A 19,252-nucleotide genomic window follows, 5' to 3' on the forward strand; every position below is an offset into this window, starting at 1 on the left:
TTTTGTCTTAGAGACTTGCCTCAAAGTAATATTTTTATTCAACAAGCTAATAGAATTATAAACCAAGCTAATGTCACGAACATCCCGAGATTGAATAAAAATGAATCAGATGCATTATGAGTATTAAGAGAAAATATATTATCAAAACAAAATGCCAATAAAGGGGACAGAGAGGTTATTATTATTTTATCAGTTTATTTCTCTGTTGAGGAGACACTCCTGGGACAGCCATTGGCTAGAAGGGTGTGAGTTACATTCTAAGGTGTGAAGCGGACCCCATGAGCAAAAAGTTACAAAGTCCATGGGACATCCACCCTGAAAGGTTGAATACAGAATTTTGAAATGCATAAGTAATTATGATTTTATAATAGAAGATCTAAAATTTTGGCATCTTTGACATCATAGAATATTTAAAATTTTGACATCTTAGGTTGATGTCTAGAATACTGGGAATATACAGTTAAAAGGGATCGCAATTGAATGCAGTTATTCAGCCGAGTGGCTGTGCACTACAGTTGCACAAGACGATAGGAATTGGCAAAGACTTTCAATCTGTAGGCCTCTTCGTAACAGAGCTCCTCTGGTTCAATTCCCAGTTGATTGAAGAGTTATATTGTGTTTGCTGGAAAATAGTGACTTAGGTGGTCCAGGTTTTTTAAGTTGCTTTGAAGAGGATGTCTTGTTTCAGCATTCCCAGTAGCCTTTCAATAAGAGTGAAACAAGCCATCAGCACTGGAAACGTCCAATCCTCCTGTTAGCAGTTGGGCTAATGTGAAAATGTTTCTTGTGTTAATTGTCTGTCTCCAGGCAGGAATACTGAGAATGGAAAGTAGGATGGCTCTAGATATAGTATATGGGTGATTCAAGATCCTGTTCAGGATCTCAAGAGCCAGTATTCAATACTAAGGAAAGTTTTCAGGTTGCTCGGTGGGGCAGAGGACCAAATCTGTGAAGCATACAGTGAGATAGGAAGTATACATTTCAAGATATACTTTTTAACAAGATCTGGGTTTCTAATGCCAATTAACTCCTGCTTGGCAGCCCAGAGTGCTGCGCATGTTTTTGCTTTGATGTAACCAAAGTATTCGGAGAATGTTGGTCCCTCATCCCATTTTAGGCCAAGGTCTACATGGGATTTAACCTTTAGAACTTCACATCCACTTACCAGCATAGAGATATTCCTGCTCTTTCTTCTATGTAATTTTCATCTGGGCATATTTGCTTGGGTTTAAATGTAGTCCAATACAGTCGAGGTAATACTCCAGTTCTTTTATTGTGTTATTGGCTTGTTGAATTATTTGCTTAACTTGCTGTAGATCTTTATTTTTGATGAGGAACTTCAGGTCATCAGCATATGTAATAAAGTTGTCTTTATGCGATGCAAAAAATGGTTCCAGAGCTGTAGCAAATAAAAGTGAGAAGAGAACACCTCCCTGTGGCACTGCTTGCGAAATACAATAATGGTCAATAAAATTGTTTGTTGTTGTTATTTTGGTTTTTAGGAGCATTAGCAACTAAGGCCATATTGCTCCGGGGATATGCAGTGTTCATTCCATGGTCTTCCTGCATCCTCCATATTTGGTGGTCACGGCCTCAAACCCCCGTCTAATCAAGAAGTGTGTGCTATGCACTGCTGCTCCTGCCCACCTGGCTACGGAGGTGACAATAAAATTGTCATTACAGATTACGAGGTGTCTTTTCTTCAGAATGTTACATAAAATCTTCAGGAGATTGCCTTGTATTTTGAAGTAGAACGATAAAATTTGTTCCAGAGCCATTATCAAGATATTTTCGAAAGCTGCGGATATGTCTAGGAAGATAACATCGAGCTGTTCCTTATTGTTGAGAGCTTTCTGCATCTGAAAAAGGGTCTCAAGGAGATTTGTGACAGTTGATCTTCCAGATAAGACTGAGTGTAGATGCAGAGGACAATGCCTGAAGTAGTGTTGGGCGAGGGCTGAGAGAAGGGCTTCTCAAAAATTTTCAAGATAGTGCAACTTATGGCTATGGGTCTATAGTCTTTGGCATTTTTTGGTTTTGGGAATGGGCCTGACTATGCAGCTGTTCTATATACAGGGGAGAGCTTTCATGAGGTTTTATTTGGTAACTGTGATGATTGTTAGAGGTGTCTTTCTGAGTAAGTTTGAGATGGATTCTTCTTTTACTGCAATTCGGTGAAGGTCAGTTATTCTCTTCCTGTTTTCTTCGGTTGCTAATTGTTTGGGCACAGGAGGTTGTTCAGTCTCGCCAGTTTCTGTATCATGTCTCTTCCTCCCAGTTTTAATAACTCTATAGTAACTTCATCTTCCCCTGGGCCTTTCTGATTCTTAATTTTCTTCAACACATGTTCTACCTCATCAGGAAGGATATCAGGTATGTTGTATGTGTTACTAATTTGTGATCCATCTTCCCCACTGCTGGCATCATTCCCTTGCTCCGTGTATAATTCTCTATAGTAGTCTTCTGCTATTTATAAGTACCCCATTGCTATTCTTCAGTTTCAGTATCATTTGTCAGGCGCCCCCATAGCCAGGTGGGAAGAAGCAGCAGTACGTAGCACACATTTCTTGATTAGACTGGGGTTTGAGCCCGTCACCACCAAATACGGAGGATGCGGAAAGGTCAGGGAATGACCCCCGGAGCAATATGGTCTTAGTTGCAGGTCAGGGAATGACCCCCGGAGAAATATGACCTTAGTTGCTAATGCTATAAAAAAAAAAAAAAAAAAAAACACCAAACCAAGAAAACCAAGTATCATTTGTCTTTCTGTATTTCTGGTCATAGCTGCTGATTTAAGTCCTTTGTTTTCCCTTAATGTTTGTTCTACTTTTCTTGTGTTAAATCTTCTTATGTCCTCTCTGAGTCCCTTTCTAATGGCTTTGCAAAACTCAGCATACTCAATTTTCTCGCTGTCAGTGTTTATCTTGCTCTTCATTTGTCATCTTCGATTCATCTTGACAAGTGTTTGACTCATTTTTTCTTCTTTGGATTTCTTTTTACCTATAGGTTTCTTGGGCTTTATCACTTTCAGAAAGTTGTAATATTCCTCATCGATATCTTGGTCCCAAGCAGTATGCAGAAGCTCAAACTTGTTTTTTAAGTTCTAGTACATAGTGCTTTTTCTCCTCTTCTGTTATCTCAAACACCTACTTAATGATAGTAATATCATTAAGTAGGTCTTTGAGATAACTCTACTTAATCCCTACTTAATGATAGTAATATCAATTTCAATAATACCAGACTCCCCAAAGAAAAAAATTTTTGATCTCATTAAGATATCAGTTTCCACCATTTATATTTTATTCCAAGAAAAAATATTCAGACAGATTTTTGGCTTACCTATGGGCCTTAGCATTAGTGGACTCATTGCAGAACTACACTTAGATAAAATAGAGAATATTTACTTGAATCCATTTATACCAGAAATCTCGTGTTACGGTAGATATCTAGACGATATGCTTATTATAACCAATCAGATCACTATAAATTCTGTTTTACAAGTATTAAATAACATTCATACCAGACTGAATTTCACTTTGGAAACAGAGGATGATACGCACTCCATTAATTTTACATTACAAAAGGAATAGATTAAATTTTAGTATTTATAGAAAGCCTACAAACATGGTATGTTATTACATTACAAGAGTTATCACCTATACACTTATAAAAAATTGGTCATGTTAAACCTGTTTTTAAATGCTTTTAAATATTCCACCATACAGAGTGGATTCAGGCTGAGATTAAGGAACTAACAAAGAGATTCCTTAATAGAGGCTATCCAATCACCTCTATTAATAAAATTAAACTGACTGTCCAAGAAAGATAAAAAAAACTACCAGAAAACAAATATAGACAAAAAGCATTTTATTACAGTTCCATAAAAAGAATATTGGTATAACAAACTGAATGACTTGTGTAAAAGCACAGATATGAAAATAATAACTAAGCCTATAAATAAATTGCATACATTATTAAGAAAACATTTCACTAATTCTTGCTTGCAACAAACATGATTTGGTTTATAGCATTTCTTGCAAAGAATGCGACTCATCTTATGTAGGTCTACGCAGGAGGGTGTTGAATTTTTGCGTTAAACAACACGAGGCTTCAGTTCGAGCATCAAGAGCAAATGCTTCAGAATTAGCATTTCACGCTGTAAACGAAAGTCACGTGTTTCTCTTTAATGAAGCAAAAATAATTAATATTCAACATAATTATAGTAAACCACTTATCCCAGAAACGCTTGAAATAAAATTGGGTTTTTTTTTTTTTTTTTTTTTGTTTTTTTTTTATATACATTTGAAATTCTGACATGTTTTCCTATGCTGATAGTTGCATCGCAGTTGATGGTTTTTGGGTCAGTTTGGGGCCTCAATGGTGATCCCGGACTATTAATTTGCATTCTGACAGTATGGAACACATTAAGTTGAAGTTTATCAATTTTTTATAATTAATTTATTTCATTTGATGGACTAGGAGAGTTGGAGAAGAATCCTGATTATAAAGAAATCAAGGTAATCCCTGTATAATTAACAAATAATTAAAAGAATATAGGAGATATTGAGCACATAATAGTTGTTATTACACTAAATATATATATATATATATATATATATATATATATATATATATATATATATATATATATATATATATATATAATAAAAACTGATATTAAATATTAAATCAAAACTAATGCCAGTAGCATGGCAAAACTGTTGAGCGAAAATAATAAATTAAACATAATAATTAATAAACTGCGAGGGTGAAGAATAGGTAATAAGACTAAAAATTGTAGCAGAAAATTTCCAAATAATTTCGAAAATCCAATTAAAAATAATAAATCAATTTTAAAATTTAAAGCCAATTACATAAGAATTTAACGGCACTCCCCTCGTAAGGTGCCAGTTCCAAATTACGTGAAATATCCCAAATAGAGACTAAACTAACTACAATAAAATAAAACCAAAATAACAACAATAGACTGATCATTATGCCCCGTATCAACAGAGGACCACAAGGCCAATAATGATCAGGGAATCATTGCATTTCAATCATTAGACAAATCGCCACAAAGGCGAACCAATCGAAGGATCAGTCCGCCATTTGATCCCCCTATCAAATTGCCAATGCAGAGGACTTGAATAACGGTAGTCCTTATACAGCAAAAAATAAAAATATAGAACAGACAGGCTAGCACTCCAAAGCAGAGCCACACCACTGACACAGTGTAAGATTAACCAGCTTATATAGACAAATAAATAAATAAAATACTATAAGATGGCGGTATGGGCGCAGCATTAACACATCAAACCAGTACTACCATTTGATTTACATATATTAGAATAATGAAGCAGTTAAGAAAAGAGTAAAAAAATATATAATACGAAAATTAAGAAAATAAATATAAAGCTATCATTAGAGGCAGCAAAATGCACATTCCTCCACATGATGCCCAATGTATAACTGATATTAAATATTAAAACTAATGCCAATATAGCATGGCAAAAATGTTGAGCGAAAATAATATATTAAATATAACGATTAAATCATTATGCTTAATCGTTATGTTTAATTTACTGAATAAAGTATGCATAAATAGATGTGAAAGTTATACAAAGTGCCAGTAACTAGAAGGGTGTGGAAAGTAGAAAATGAAGTGCAGTAGATTTGTGAAAGGCAAAATAATGTTAATATCCTTAAGGTTATGATGAATTAAGAATTATGGGCTGAATTACCAAGCCAGTAGAAAGTGGGAGAATTGTAAAGTAAAATTAGTACATCAAATTCATCATAACCTTTAGGATATTAACATGTATACATGTATGAAAATTTCACCTTTTACAAATCTACAACACTTTGTTTTCTACTTTCCACACCCTTCTAGTTATTGGCACATTGTGTAAATTTCACATCCATTTATGCATACTTTATTCAATATATTAATACAAACATATACATATATATATATATATGAAAACCACCAGGGCCAGCCTTAGGCCAATTGGACCCTGCACTTGGCGGAAAAATTAAAATTAAACAAAAAAAAGGAAAAAAGAATAGATGAAAAAAAAAAAAAAAAAAAAAAAGAGAGAGAAGGAGAAAGTTTTTTTTTAAGTTATAGGGCTCCTGGGAAACCAGAAACAATGAATTTTACATATGTTTAGAAAATATGATTAGCATTTTATTAGAGTACAAAGGACACAGACAAAAATAATGTTTTTATTATTATTATTATTTATTTATTTTTATTAATTCATAAAATGTGAACAGCAAAGTTTGTATAATTTATAAAGGTGTGGAAATTTTGGCCATTGTCTAGGTAATTATCTCAAGACGTTTTTACACATCCCTTGAAATATCAAAAGTAATTAATTTGCACACATGTATAGCCCACTTTAGGTATGGGCCAGCCATAAGTTGGCCTATACCTAAAGTGGGCTATACATGTGTGCAAATTAATTACTTTTGTCTGGCTCCCGCTGTACGGCCAAGCAACCCCTCTCACCCTGCCAAAACGCATCACTATAAAGTTGTATTGTAATGTTGGTGTGTTTTTATTTGAATAATTATGCTCCTTATTGTGTAAATAAGTAAAATTTATATTATTCTTAATTTTACTTATTGAGTTGGAGCTGGAACGCGACAAAAACCCAGTGGCATAACTATTGCCAATGCAGCTGCATTTGGAGCCGAGCTTGAAAGGGGCACTGCGAAATTTGGAAGACAGATTCATTTCTCAAGACAATTCACGATTTTAATTCATAAATGAGCAAATTTTTTAAATTAAATGTAATACATTCTTATCAACCTAGCGACTGGCCACCACCCGAGTATTGTTTAGACTGATTCCAAGCTTATAGAAATATTAGTAAATAAAAGATAGTCATGAAATATTCAGCAACACCAGTGTCAAATATTAAATATACATCGCAGTCTGATTTTATTTTAGTGTTGGTGAATTTACATTTTTTGTGTGTGTGCATACTCTGATTGTTGTCAGAGGAGAATATGTTTTATTTTACAATACACAAATTTGTTGCATAACAGTCTGGCTAGGGACAATGTTGTTGTTTTTAATTCCTATCGTGCTAGACGTGGCTTTCATTTTTTTTTTTATCTGAAATGAAAAATGCAGGACTAGGAATGAGTTGTTACTATGCTAACAAGAGACACATTTCAATCACGGTTTGTTTGATCCTCACGCATGGTGTTCTGAACCTGATCAGTGTATTGAGAGGGACCCTTCCCATAATTAGCATTTATCCCGTGATGTTCGGAGAGGGAATAAGCAACGACCGGGCAGAGTAAAGCATATACTTCGGTCACTACAAAGCATTTAAGTTTTGATAAATTTATGGTTTTGAGGTTTTCATTTGCCATTTTCACAACAACATTCTATGTAGGTCTATTGCTCTGTTTCTATACAGCCAACATAAGACCCGGAAACAAAGACCTGGACTTTGTTACTGGCCATGAAAAATACATTTTATAACCGTTTCATATGTACTTTATCTGTTCTGTTTTCATTTGTGGTGGGAAAATTTCCTGCAAAGTTAATTGGAGTAACTTGGAAAAAAGAGAGTAGGAAATGAAACAAAAAAAATTCAGCAATCACAGAGATTTTCATTTGTTTTATTGGCAGAAAAAGTTCTGTAGCTCTTATCAAGCATCATGTACCATTCTGTGATTCTACATTTTCAAGTGCAGTAATTCTACATTTTTAAGTTTCTCAGAACATTAAAAAATTTACTCATTACCACCATTTTTTCTCCAACTTCTGATAAAAAGGTTGACGATGTAAGTCAATTTATTATTCCAGTTTTCATTAGTTTCAAGTTTTCGTTTACAAATTGTAAATGTGAGCCATTCACAAATTATAAATGATCCATGACGTTGTCCAGTTTTGATACTAATATATGTTACTCAATGCTGTAGATTTATTTATTTATTTATTTTACTATTCTTTGCATTCTGTTGCAATTTGACATAATGATTTGTAATTTTATTACTCTGGTGTCAGTAATTTTTTTTTTTTTTATTGAAAATTTGTTGAAGGATCATTTACAGATCAGAGAAAGATATAATATGAATTTCAAAAAGCTATTTTTCTTGTCTGCGCTTAGTGAATGATGAATGCACACCTCTAAATAGAGAAGTATGCATTGATTTGCTTTGTGTGCAATGCAATGCCAACTTTGTAGCAATTCTATAATAAATTATTTTATTATTAAATGTAAGTGAATTTATTATTCCCGTTTTCATAAATTTACATTACGGACCATTCAAAAATTATGAATGATCCATGATGTCGGCGACTGTCAAATGTTGTATAGTTTTTTAATAATAATAATATATTATTATTATTATTAGCCATATGGTGCAAGAAAGCCTGAGGTTTATGCTCCACCAGCCAAAAAAAATTTCCAAGTTACCCTGAGAGAGAGAGAGAGAGAGAGAGAGAGAGAGAGAGAGAGAGAGAGAGAGAGAGAGAGAGAGAGAGAGAAAGAATCAGAAGTACAAAGGAATCACCAAAAAAGAGAAGAATGATGATATCCAGCTCAGGACCCTTGGTGTGTCAAGCCCATACTCGCCACATGTGAGCCCCTGGGGTTAATATGTTACTCGTTGCTGTAGATTTCTTTTCTTTTTTTTATTTCATTCATCTACTTTGTCTACGCATGTAGCACAGTGGTATCGCCACCATCCTTTCCCCACATTGGGCGGACAAGGCCGAGGTTTGAATCCTGCCGATGATGCGAGGAACTTTAATGGAGTTTTTTCACTCTGTGGCTGAGTTAGTTGGTGTCTCAGGTGTACATTGCAAGGTATTTTCCCCAGAAGCTGTGGTTTTTTCCAGAAAAAACAGGCAAAACAACCAGAGAACACAAGCATTTACAGACAGAAAAACACATGGGTAGATGTAATCAATTACGGAATAAAATAAATATTTTTTTCTGGAGCCCCTGTAAGAATGACACCCCGGGCGACTGCCATATTAGCTCATGCTTTAATCCGGCACTGATCAGGAACAAACATCCCGGACTATTAGATACGTCTCCAACGGAAATCTTTGGGTACCATTAGGGGTCCAGTGGCTAAATGATCAGAGGAGCAATGGTACACAACACTACACATGCACAAAATCCACATTCTACACTCTACTCTATTCCCCAATATGCCAGTCGGTGTATATGAACAGTTCATAAAATTTATCAATGTAAAGAGCAGTACCAGAGAAAATTTGTGTAATATGCTGAAACAGGAATTCTAAATACTTTCTTTAAGATTAGACATACCTAATATCCGAGGGCAAGATTACGACAATGGATCTAACATGAAAGGAAAAGTTTCAGGTATTCAAGCAGAACTTTTACAGGAAAATTCAAGGACATTTTTTACACCATGTGCTTGTCACAGTTACAATCTAGTTCTAGGGGATATGGCCAAAACCTGTCCTGATGCAATGACTTTTTTGGGACACTTCAACGCCTGTATGTGCTCTTTTTAGCATCAACAAAGAAATGGTCATATTCCAAAAATATGTGAAGGGTCTTTCTTTAAAGCCTCTCTGTGAAACAAGGTGGGAATGTCAAATGCAGTGTAAGGTATCAAGTTGGTGATTTCGATGATGCGCTTTTGGAAATAGCATCATCAAATCTGTGCTGAGCTTACTCCTGTTTTGTTATGCCTTTTTCACTGGTGTTTTTCCTTCTGCTGGGAAATTTGCTCATATTCAGCTAGTTTCCAAATAAGATTACAAATCCCTTCCATTCAATTTTTCCATTGCACTCACTTCTGCTCTTCATAATATAATGGAGAAATCCATTAACTATCAACTTCTAAACTGTCTTGAAATCTTCCACCAATGTCGATGATGGCCAATATGATTCCACCAATGTCGATGATGGCCAATATGATTCCACCAATGTCGATGATGGCCAATATGATTCCACCAATGTCGATGCTACCTGTCTGTGAACAAATTTAATGGAAAAGACTGATACAACTCAATCAGCTGCTCCTGATATTTCAAAGGCTTTTCATCATGTTTGTCATAAAAATCTTCTAAATAAGCTTCCATTTTATGGATCACTAAATTTTTTTTGTAATTGAAAATCCAGTTTTCTTTCTGATCACTCACTGTGAGTAATGGTAGATGGCTGTTTATCTTCTAACTTCTCCACTATGCAGGTGTTCTCTAAGGATTAGGTTGTTCTTCCACTCTCCTTCTCTTGTATATTACAAATCCCTTCTTTCATTGAGTGAAAATACATCCATAGTTTTGCTGATAACAGCACATTTCATTCCACCTTCCAGTTCGAGAATTCTTGCCCTGAATAAATAGCTTTCAACTTCTCAAATATACACTACCAATTCCTTAAATGCTGATCTCCAGGTAATCCTGCAATGTCAAAAAGATAATTAATTTCAATCCTTATAAAAAACATTTAATTTAAATCCTTTCAATCAGTCCTCTCTTATATCTTACAAAAAGGATTCCTCTGCTACTATGCTTATCTTTGAGAGGGTAATAATCTTGATCTGGTAATCAGCAGAGATCATTCGTGCATTAAGAATTTGCAGATAAAGGAACCACTAGGTGGCAGTGATCAGTGTACTGATGTGGGATTTACTTAAAGATATAATTACCATCAGAGGTAAAGGAAAGGGTTTTTGCTTCGTAAAGGTGAGTACAGTGGTCTCAGACAGTTTTTAAATTCTGTCCAGTGGGATCAACTGATGATGCTACTAACAGCAAATTCTAAGTGGGAAGCATTCAAGGAATTAATAGTGGAAGCTACTAAACGTTTCATACCTATTAAGATATATTCTTCAAGGTTTAGGCCTAAATGGTTATCAAATGAACTAATGAGAGTCATGACAAAGAAGAAAAATGCATGGGATGCATATTAATTATCAAGCAACCCAGAAGCCTATGACAGATATAAACTAGGCTGTAATGAAGTTACAAAGGAGGTTAGGCAGGCGAAGGCAGATTACGAGAAATCTTTGGCAAAGAAAAACAGCAAGGATTTCTTTACTTATATAAAAGGAAGGGGATGAATCTGATTGGTCCACTTGATATCGATGGTTCGACTGTTCATGATCCTACTCAGATAGCAAACAAACTGAAACATTATTTTGCATCTACATTCACATGAGTTATTAAGGTTTGAAAATGCCAGAAGGTTATCAAATTGTAGCAAGGTGCTTAATGATTTTGTAATAAATGAGAGCAAAGTGGAGAAGAAATTTAGCATTACCATTAGTAGAGGCATATGATGCAAGAAAGAAAGATTATGCAGCAAAACCAAAAAAAAAAAAAAAAACCCACTTCACCTGCCATTTGTCTGAAATACCTGTCCAGCTGAGCCTTAAATTTATTTAGGCTATCAATTTCCACGAAAAGGGATGGAAGTCTGTTCCACCAACCAACTACCCGCTAGCTAAAGGCAAATTTCCGCACATCTATCCTACATCTGTCTTTCCTCAATTTGAATTTATGCCCTCTCAGGTGATTATTCTGAGCAAGAGGCAGTATCCCATCATCATTGAGCATGCTCAAACCATTCAAGGCTTTGTACACCTCTATCAGATCACCTCACTGGTGCCCAGAAGAAGGGTTGCCTTTCTTCGTAAGAGCAACCCTTCGTTCCGTTCACTAACCTTGCCCTTCTCTGTACTCGTTCCAGCAGATCTACATCCTACTTGTAAAGAAGCCTCCAGACCTGTATACAGTACTAAAGGTGCGGCTTGACCATTGACTTATACAAGGGAATAATCACCTCCCTATCCCTGCTAGAAAAATTCCTTTATATCATTGATGAGACAACATGAGCTACACTTGCAGCCCATCTGCACTGCTCAGAGAACTTCATATCTGCCTGCACAATTACCCCCAGGTCCCTTTCATTCACTACCACTGTCAGTGAAGTACCACAGAGTTGATATGTTTCTGTGGGGTTGCTGTTTCCCATATGTAGTACTTTACATTTGTCAATGTTAAACTTCATTTGCCATCTATATCCCATTATATAAGGCTTATGTTAGACCACACTTGGAATACTGTGTTCAAGTATGGAGACCGCACCTAAAGAAAGACATCGAGCTTCTTGAAAGGGTGCAAAGAAGGGTACTCGCCTGGTGAGATCGGAAAAGGGTGTCCTTATGAAGAAAGACTTCGAATATGTGGGTTGCAGAGTTTGGAAACTAGACACCTTAGAGGAGATTTGACTGAGGTGTTTAAGGCTCTGAGAGGCATCAGTAAAATGAATGAGGACAAAATTTTCAAGATTATAAATGATGCTAGAACTAGGGGACATAAATTCAAGTTATGGGGAGAAATGTTTAGATTGGACTGCAGGAAGTTTTATTTTAGCCAGCGAGTTATAAATTACTGGAATAAGTTGCCTTCATGGGTGGTAGAGGCCGACAGTTTGGGGAAATTCAAAGGTCATCTGGATAGTACTTTCGGGTAAGGGAAGCGCATAGGATGATAGGTTTAATTTCCTTTTTATTTATTTATTTATTAATTATTATTATTTAGTTATTTATTTTTTGTGTTTATCATTGTTTTGTTCGGATTGTTTTTTTTTTTTTTTTTGGCTGGTGCAGCATAAGCTATAGGCTTTCTTGCACCATGCGGCTGTTACTAATACTAATACTAATCTCTCAGCCCATCTGCTCAACCTTTCCAGATCCTGTTGCAGCAGCATAGCATCAGTAGCATCCTTAACAACCCAGCCAACCTTTGTATCATCTGCAAACTTGGACATTAAGCTTGATATACCATCATCAATATTATTTATAAATACAGAAAACAACAATGGACCAAACACTGAACCCTGAGGGACTCCACTAATAACATTAGTCCACAATGAGCAGTGTGCATTAATTACCACTCTGTCTTCTGCCACTCAACCATCCCTTTATCCATAGCAACAATTTGCCACCAATGCCACACTGCTCCAATTTGGGCAGCAGTATTCCATGTGCAACAGTATCAAAAGCCTTTCTAAGATCCAAATATATAATATCAAAGTTATTCCCTGCATCCAGTTCCTTTGTGACCACATCATAGTATCCAATCAAATTGGTCAGGCAAGACCTTCCCTTAAAAAAACCCTGCTGTGTCCAAGCTATAACTGAAGTCTTGTCAAGATCATCCTGTAGTGCTTCTTTAACCAGTGCTTCCATTAATTTTTCTGGAACAGAAGTTAAACTCACAGGTCTATAATTACTTGTGTCAGCCTTTGATCCTCCTTTGTGAAATGGGGTTACATTTGCACATCTCCAGTCTGTGGGTACCTCCCCTAAGTCCAAGGAAGCTCTCATAATTAGGGCTAACTGATTGCTTACTTCTTTTGCTACCTCCTTTAATATAACTCGATAAATCCCATCCACCCCAGGTGCCTTCCTTGTATTTATTTCAACAATTTCTCCACCACTTTACTCTCAATTATTACAAGATTATCTAGCTCGCTGCCAGTATTTACTTCATCTATGGCATTCCCCTTCCTGAGTAACTCCTCATGTGTGAATGTAGATGCAAAATATTGATTTAGTTTGTTAGCTACCTAAGCAGGATCATAAACAGTTGAACAATCGATATCAAGAGGACCAATCTGATTCATCTCCTTCCTTCTAGAGTTTACATAAGTAAAGAACTCCTTGCTGTTTTTCTTTGCATCCCTTGCCAAAGATTTCTCGTTTTCTGCCTTCGCCTGTCTAACCTTCTTTGTAACTTGGTTACAGATCAACTTATATCTATCATAGGCTTCTCTGTCACATGTTAATTTATATGTATCCCATGCATTTTTCTTCTCTGCCATATGTCTCATTACTTCATTTGACATCCATTTAGGCCTGAACCTTGAACAATATTTCTTAGTTAGTATGTAAAGCCTAGTAGCTTCCAAGATAAGTTCTTTGAATGCTTCCCATTTTGAGTTTTCTGTTGGTAACTTCATCAGTTGGTCCCACTGTATAGAATTTAAATACTGTCGCAGACCATCGTAGTCGCCTTTACGAAAGCAATAACCCTTCCCTTTATCCCTGATGGTAGTTACCTCCTTGAGTAAATCCCACTTCAGCACACTATGATCACTGCCACCTAGTGGTTCCTGTATCTGCAGATTCTTAATGCATGAAGAATCACTACTGATAATCAAATCAAGAATATTTCTCCCTCTAGTTGCCTCCCGAACATGCTGATTTAGAAAACAATCATCCAATAAATCCACAAAAGCCTTGCTAGTGTGTGAGTGACCAACCCACAAATTCCAGTCAATATCAGGGAAATTAAAATTTCCCCCATTATAAGACTCTCTGATTTATTGGCCCACTCTATATTTTCCTGTACAGTTTCTTATTATACTCATCAGAGTCATTAGGCCTATAGCACACTCCTACTCTCAATTTTGATCTCCCAATGCTTATGTCACACCAAACTGACTCGACACTGCACTGTCCAGCGATGTCGACTGGCTTCACTTCCTTGGATTTTATGTGTTACTTAACTAATAGCATAACCCCTCCTCCCTTCCTATCCTCTCTGTAGAAGATGTACTCCCCAAATTCCAGTTCTGCATTACTTATATCTGTGTGACACCACATCTCTGATATGCCAACAATATCCGCCTTTGATGCTTTGAGTAATACCTCAAATTTATTTACTAAACTCCTAGCATTGGTGTACACGCAAGTATACATGCACCTGTTCTTTTTCTTAGCTATCCTAACATAACCCATGTGTTTACTTGTACCCCAATGATTCCCAGCAGTCTCTGAAATATCCTGCATCTTATTTTCCAAGCTGCTGCTCATTCCAATAGAAGCAGTGCAAGAATCACTTTCACCTCTGCCAGTGCTACTGTTAATCTATTAGTCCTTGTATCCCCCAATCTAGCAATTTTCCGACCCACCTAACACTGCCTCGATAGCATCAGCAAACATTCTTGCACCCTTTCTATTTAAGTGTATCCTATCCCTGTAGAAGCAGTCTCACCTGTTAACAAGTACAAACCAGGCTGAAAAAAATTCTATCCCTTGAGCCTTGCACAATCTTTCCAGGGCCGAATTGATCGACAGGGCTCCCATCATATACTCCCTCCTATCGTGTCTGGGCAGAATTGCAGACACTTTCAAATTCAACCCTAATTCATGGCATTTTTTCAACAGTGACCTGTACTTGTTAAGTAATTCCGCCAGTCTCCTTCTCTTAATATCATTAGTGCCAACTGTACAACTATATCACCTTTTGTGCCCTTAAAAGATGATATCCACTCTACAACGTCATCAACCTTTGCCCCTGGCAGACATACCCTGGTCCTGTTCCACCTATCCTTTTTACAAAGCATGTTTCCCGTTTCCCTGACAATAGAGTCACCAACAACTACTAGTTCCTTTGGGACCAGCGCATTCTGTCATGGGGGTTTGAAGTTAAACATAAGAAAGGCACCTGGGGTGGATGGGATTTTTCCAGTTATATTAAAGGAGGGGGCAATGGAAGTAAGCAAACACTTAGCCATAACTATGAGAGCATCCTTGGACTCAGGGGAGGTCCCACGGACTGGAGATGTACAAATATATCCTCAATTCACAAAGGGGGATCAAAGGGTGACACGATTAATTACAGACTAGTTAGTTCAACTTCTGTTCCAGGTAAAATAATGGAGTCACTGATTAAAGATGCATTGCAGGATCATCTGGACAAGACTGCAGCAATAATTCAGACACAGCATGGGTTTGTTAAGGGAAAGTCTTGTCTGACAAATTTGATGGGATATTGATGTGGTTACAAAAGGAACTGAATCAAAAAATAATTTTGATATCATATACTTTGACACTGTTGTGCATGGAAGACTACTGTACAAATTGGAGCAGAATGGTATTAAGAATAAGTTGCTACAATGGATAAAAGGATGGTTGAGCGGGAGAAGACAGAGGGTGGTAATCAATGGGTGCTGCTCTATCTCTCTCAGGCTTCTGGATTCCTATCAAAAAAAAAAAAAAAAAAAAAAAAAAAGGCAGTTAGGTTAATTAATGACCTATCTCTTACATGGTCTCTTCACTATGTCTCACAGATATAGATACTTCTGAATTAGCTTCCATACTCATAACAAACTCTCTTGACATATCTTTCCTGAAATTTTAATCTGCAGAAATTCATGTCTAATGCCAAAAGGTTTTCTTCAGTTACTTAACCTTCAACCTACACATTGTATTAAGTACAATAAGATCTAATACCTTTTGTATTTGAGGGTTTTAATTATTTAAAAAAAAAAAAAAAAAACCTTATTGTAAGTTTTCATTTCTATTCAATTTAAGTATGATGAGAGGAGAAACAAACTAAGATTTCCCCCACTGCGAAAATGACTGTTTCTTGCTTGTTTCAATATTCACAAAATTCACTTTTACTGAGTTATAGAATTTTATGCCTGAGAATGATACTGTGGGTTACCCACTGGTTTACTTATATAAACTAGAAGGAAGGGGATGAATCAGGTTGGTTCACTTGATATCAGTGGTTCAATTGTTGATGATCCTGCTCAGATAGCTGACAAACTGAATGAGAATATTTTGCATCTACATTCACACATGAGGGAATTCTGTACAGAAGTGGAGGACACAAACTTATTAAACTCTAAAATGGAGTTTAATGATTTTGTAATAACTGAGAGCAAAGTAGAGGAGAAATTGGTGAAGTTAAACAAGAAAGTCACACCTGGAGTGGATGGGATCTATCCACTTATATTAAAGGAGGCAGCAAAGGAAGTAAACAAACCATTAGCCATAATTATGAGAGCATCCTTGGACTCATGGAAGTCCCCAAGGACTGGAGATGTGCAAATGCATCACCAATTCACAAAGGGGGATCAAAGGATGACAGAGTAATTATAGACCTGTTAGTTTAACTTCTGTTCCGGGAAAAATAATAGAGTCACTTGTTAAAGAAGATTTGCGACACTGCATGGGTTTGTTAAGGGAAAGTCTTTCTAACAAATCTGATTGGATACTATGATGTGGTTGCAAAGGAACTGGATGCAAAAATAATTTTGATATCATATACCTGGATTTCAGGAAAGCTTTTGATACTGTTGTGCATGGAAGACTACTATACAAATGGAAGCAGTATGGTATTAAGGGCAAGCTGCTATAATAGAGAAAAGGGTGGTTGAGTGGGAGACGACAGAGATTGGTAATCACTGGATATTGCTCTTCCTGGACTAATATTATTAGTGGAGCCCCCCAGGGTTCGGTGTTGGTTCCACTGTTGTTTTGCATATTTATCAATGATATTGATAAAGACCGCCACAGCCAAGTGGTCAAGAGAGAGAGTGCAGTAGCATAGCCTCCTTGAGTAGACCAGGATTCAAGCCCCTCACTGCTAAATATGGTCCATTTCTCTCAATATGAATTGTTGAGGAGGCTTCGATCCTGCAGTGGGTTGATAATGGCTGCAGTCTACCTTTTTTTTACCTTTATTGATGAAGGTATATCAGGCTTAATATCCAAGTTTGCAGATAATACTGGCGCCCCCATAGCCAGGTGGGAAGGAGCAGCAGTGAGTAGCACACACACTTCTTGATTAGACCGGGGTTCGAGCCTGTCACCACCAAATACGGAGGATGCGGAAAGGTCACGGAATGACCACCGCATAACCCGGAGCAATATGGCCTTAGTTGCTAATGCTCCTAAAAACCAAATAAACAAACAAACAACAAGCATATAATACTAAGGTTGGCAGGGTTGTTAATGACAGTGTGCTACCAGAACAGGATCTAGAAAAGTTGCGCAGATGGGCTGAGAAGTGGCAACTGAAGTTTAACATTGACAAATGCAAAGTACTGCATATGGGCAGAAGTAACCCCAGAGAAACCTACTACAACTGTGTGGTACTACATTTAGGGTGGTAGAAAATGAAAAAGACCTGTGAGTAATTGTGCAGTTAGATATCAAGTTTTCTGAGCAGTTGTCAATGATATACAGGAATTTTGCTCGTAGGGAAAAGGTGTTATCCCTTTGTATAATGCAATGGTCAGACCATGCCTTGAGTACTGTGTACAGGTCTGGAGGCCTCATTTTAGGAAGGATATAGAGTTACTTGAGCGAGTACAGAGAAGGGCTACAAGATTGGTGAGGGGAACGAAGGGGTCCTCTTATCAAGAAAGACTTAGGCCCTGCAAATTCAGCATCTGGAGACTAGGCACCTGTAAGGTAATCTGATTGAGGTGTAAAAGCCTTGAATGAGTTGAGCAGGCTCAATTCTGATGGGCTTCTTCCCCTTGCTCAGATTATGAACCTGAGGGGCATAAATTCAAATTGAGCAAAGACAGTTATCGAACAGATGTGCAGAAATTTGCCTTTAGCCAGCAGGTAGTTGATTTCTGGAACTAACTTCCATCAGTCATTGTGGAAGTTGATAGCTTAAATTAATTCAAGGAGGAACTGGTCAAACTTATAGGGGGAATGAATGTGTGAAATGTTTTTTTTTTTTTTTTTTGGCTTATTCTACATTAGCTTGAACCTGTTTTAAGGCTGTTTGAGCCTACTCCTACAGGCTTGAACCTGTTTTAAGTTCTGTTCACTGCAGACATCCATCTTCTCTCACAGTTATCGATGAGTTATACTTTGTAAACTACCTTTTCGTTTCAGGGGTGAAGTGATGGCAGTATTTAAAAGTGATCTTGCATGTTGCATGAGTAGGTTAATTTATGTGGTTATTTTGAAACGTTTTTAATAACAGTCACAGTATCTTGAGGTTGTCACTTTCAGAATCAAACACCCATCATGCAAACATAATGCAGCTTTATCGGTGACTGCAGTAACTGATAAAGTTGCAAGTTGCAGTATACAAACAGTAAAATTATACTAAACAAAGTAATCTGGATTCTTCCTAAAAGAATTACCGATAGGATCCTATAGACTATCTAGCCTGGTTGTTTTCCAAGCTGTACCCTTGAAACAAAGAATATTCGATCTCACCATGGTTTGAACAAACTCAAAACACATGATTAATGCTGCATGGCAGAAGAGATGAGGGAGATATCAGAGCTTCAATTGTTGAGAACAAACATGGTTTTCACCACTTCAGGCCTCCAATAAAGCAAATTGATGGTATCATACTGGATTATGAGGGTCATCTACCATCTTTGCTTAGTGGTACAAAGAATCAGCCATTCCTCTCTGTGATATAAACATCACATATCAACCCTTGATAACTTTATTTTACACTTGGATGGTC

The 19,252-nt window shown here is 36.7% G+C and overlaps 1 protein-coding gene across 2 annotated transcripts in view; it reads right to left on the reverse strand.

The window, feature by feature from the left end:
- The window catches only part of LOC150091195 (integrin alpha-9-like), a 688,379-nt gene that overhangs the window by 265,450 nt on the left and 403,677 nt on the right, over positions 1-19,252 (reverse strand). The gene's annotated exons all lie outside the window — the stretch shown is intronic.

Source organism: Mastigoproctus giganteus, chromosome 1 (assembly GCF_048544385.1).
Source record: "Mastigoproctus giganteus isolate SK-2022 chromosome 1, ASM4854438v1, whole genome shotgun sequence".
Lineage (NCBI taxonomy): Eukaryota > Metazoa > Arthropoda > Arachnida > Uropygi > Thelyphonidae > Mastigoproctus > Mastigoproctus giganteus.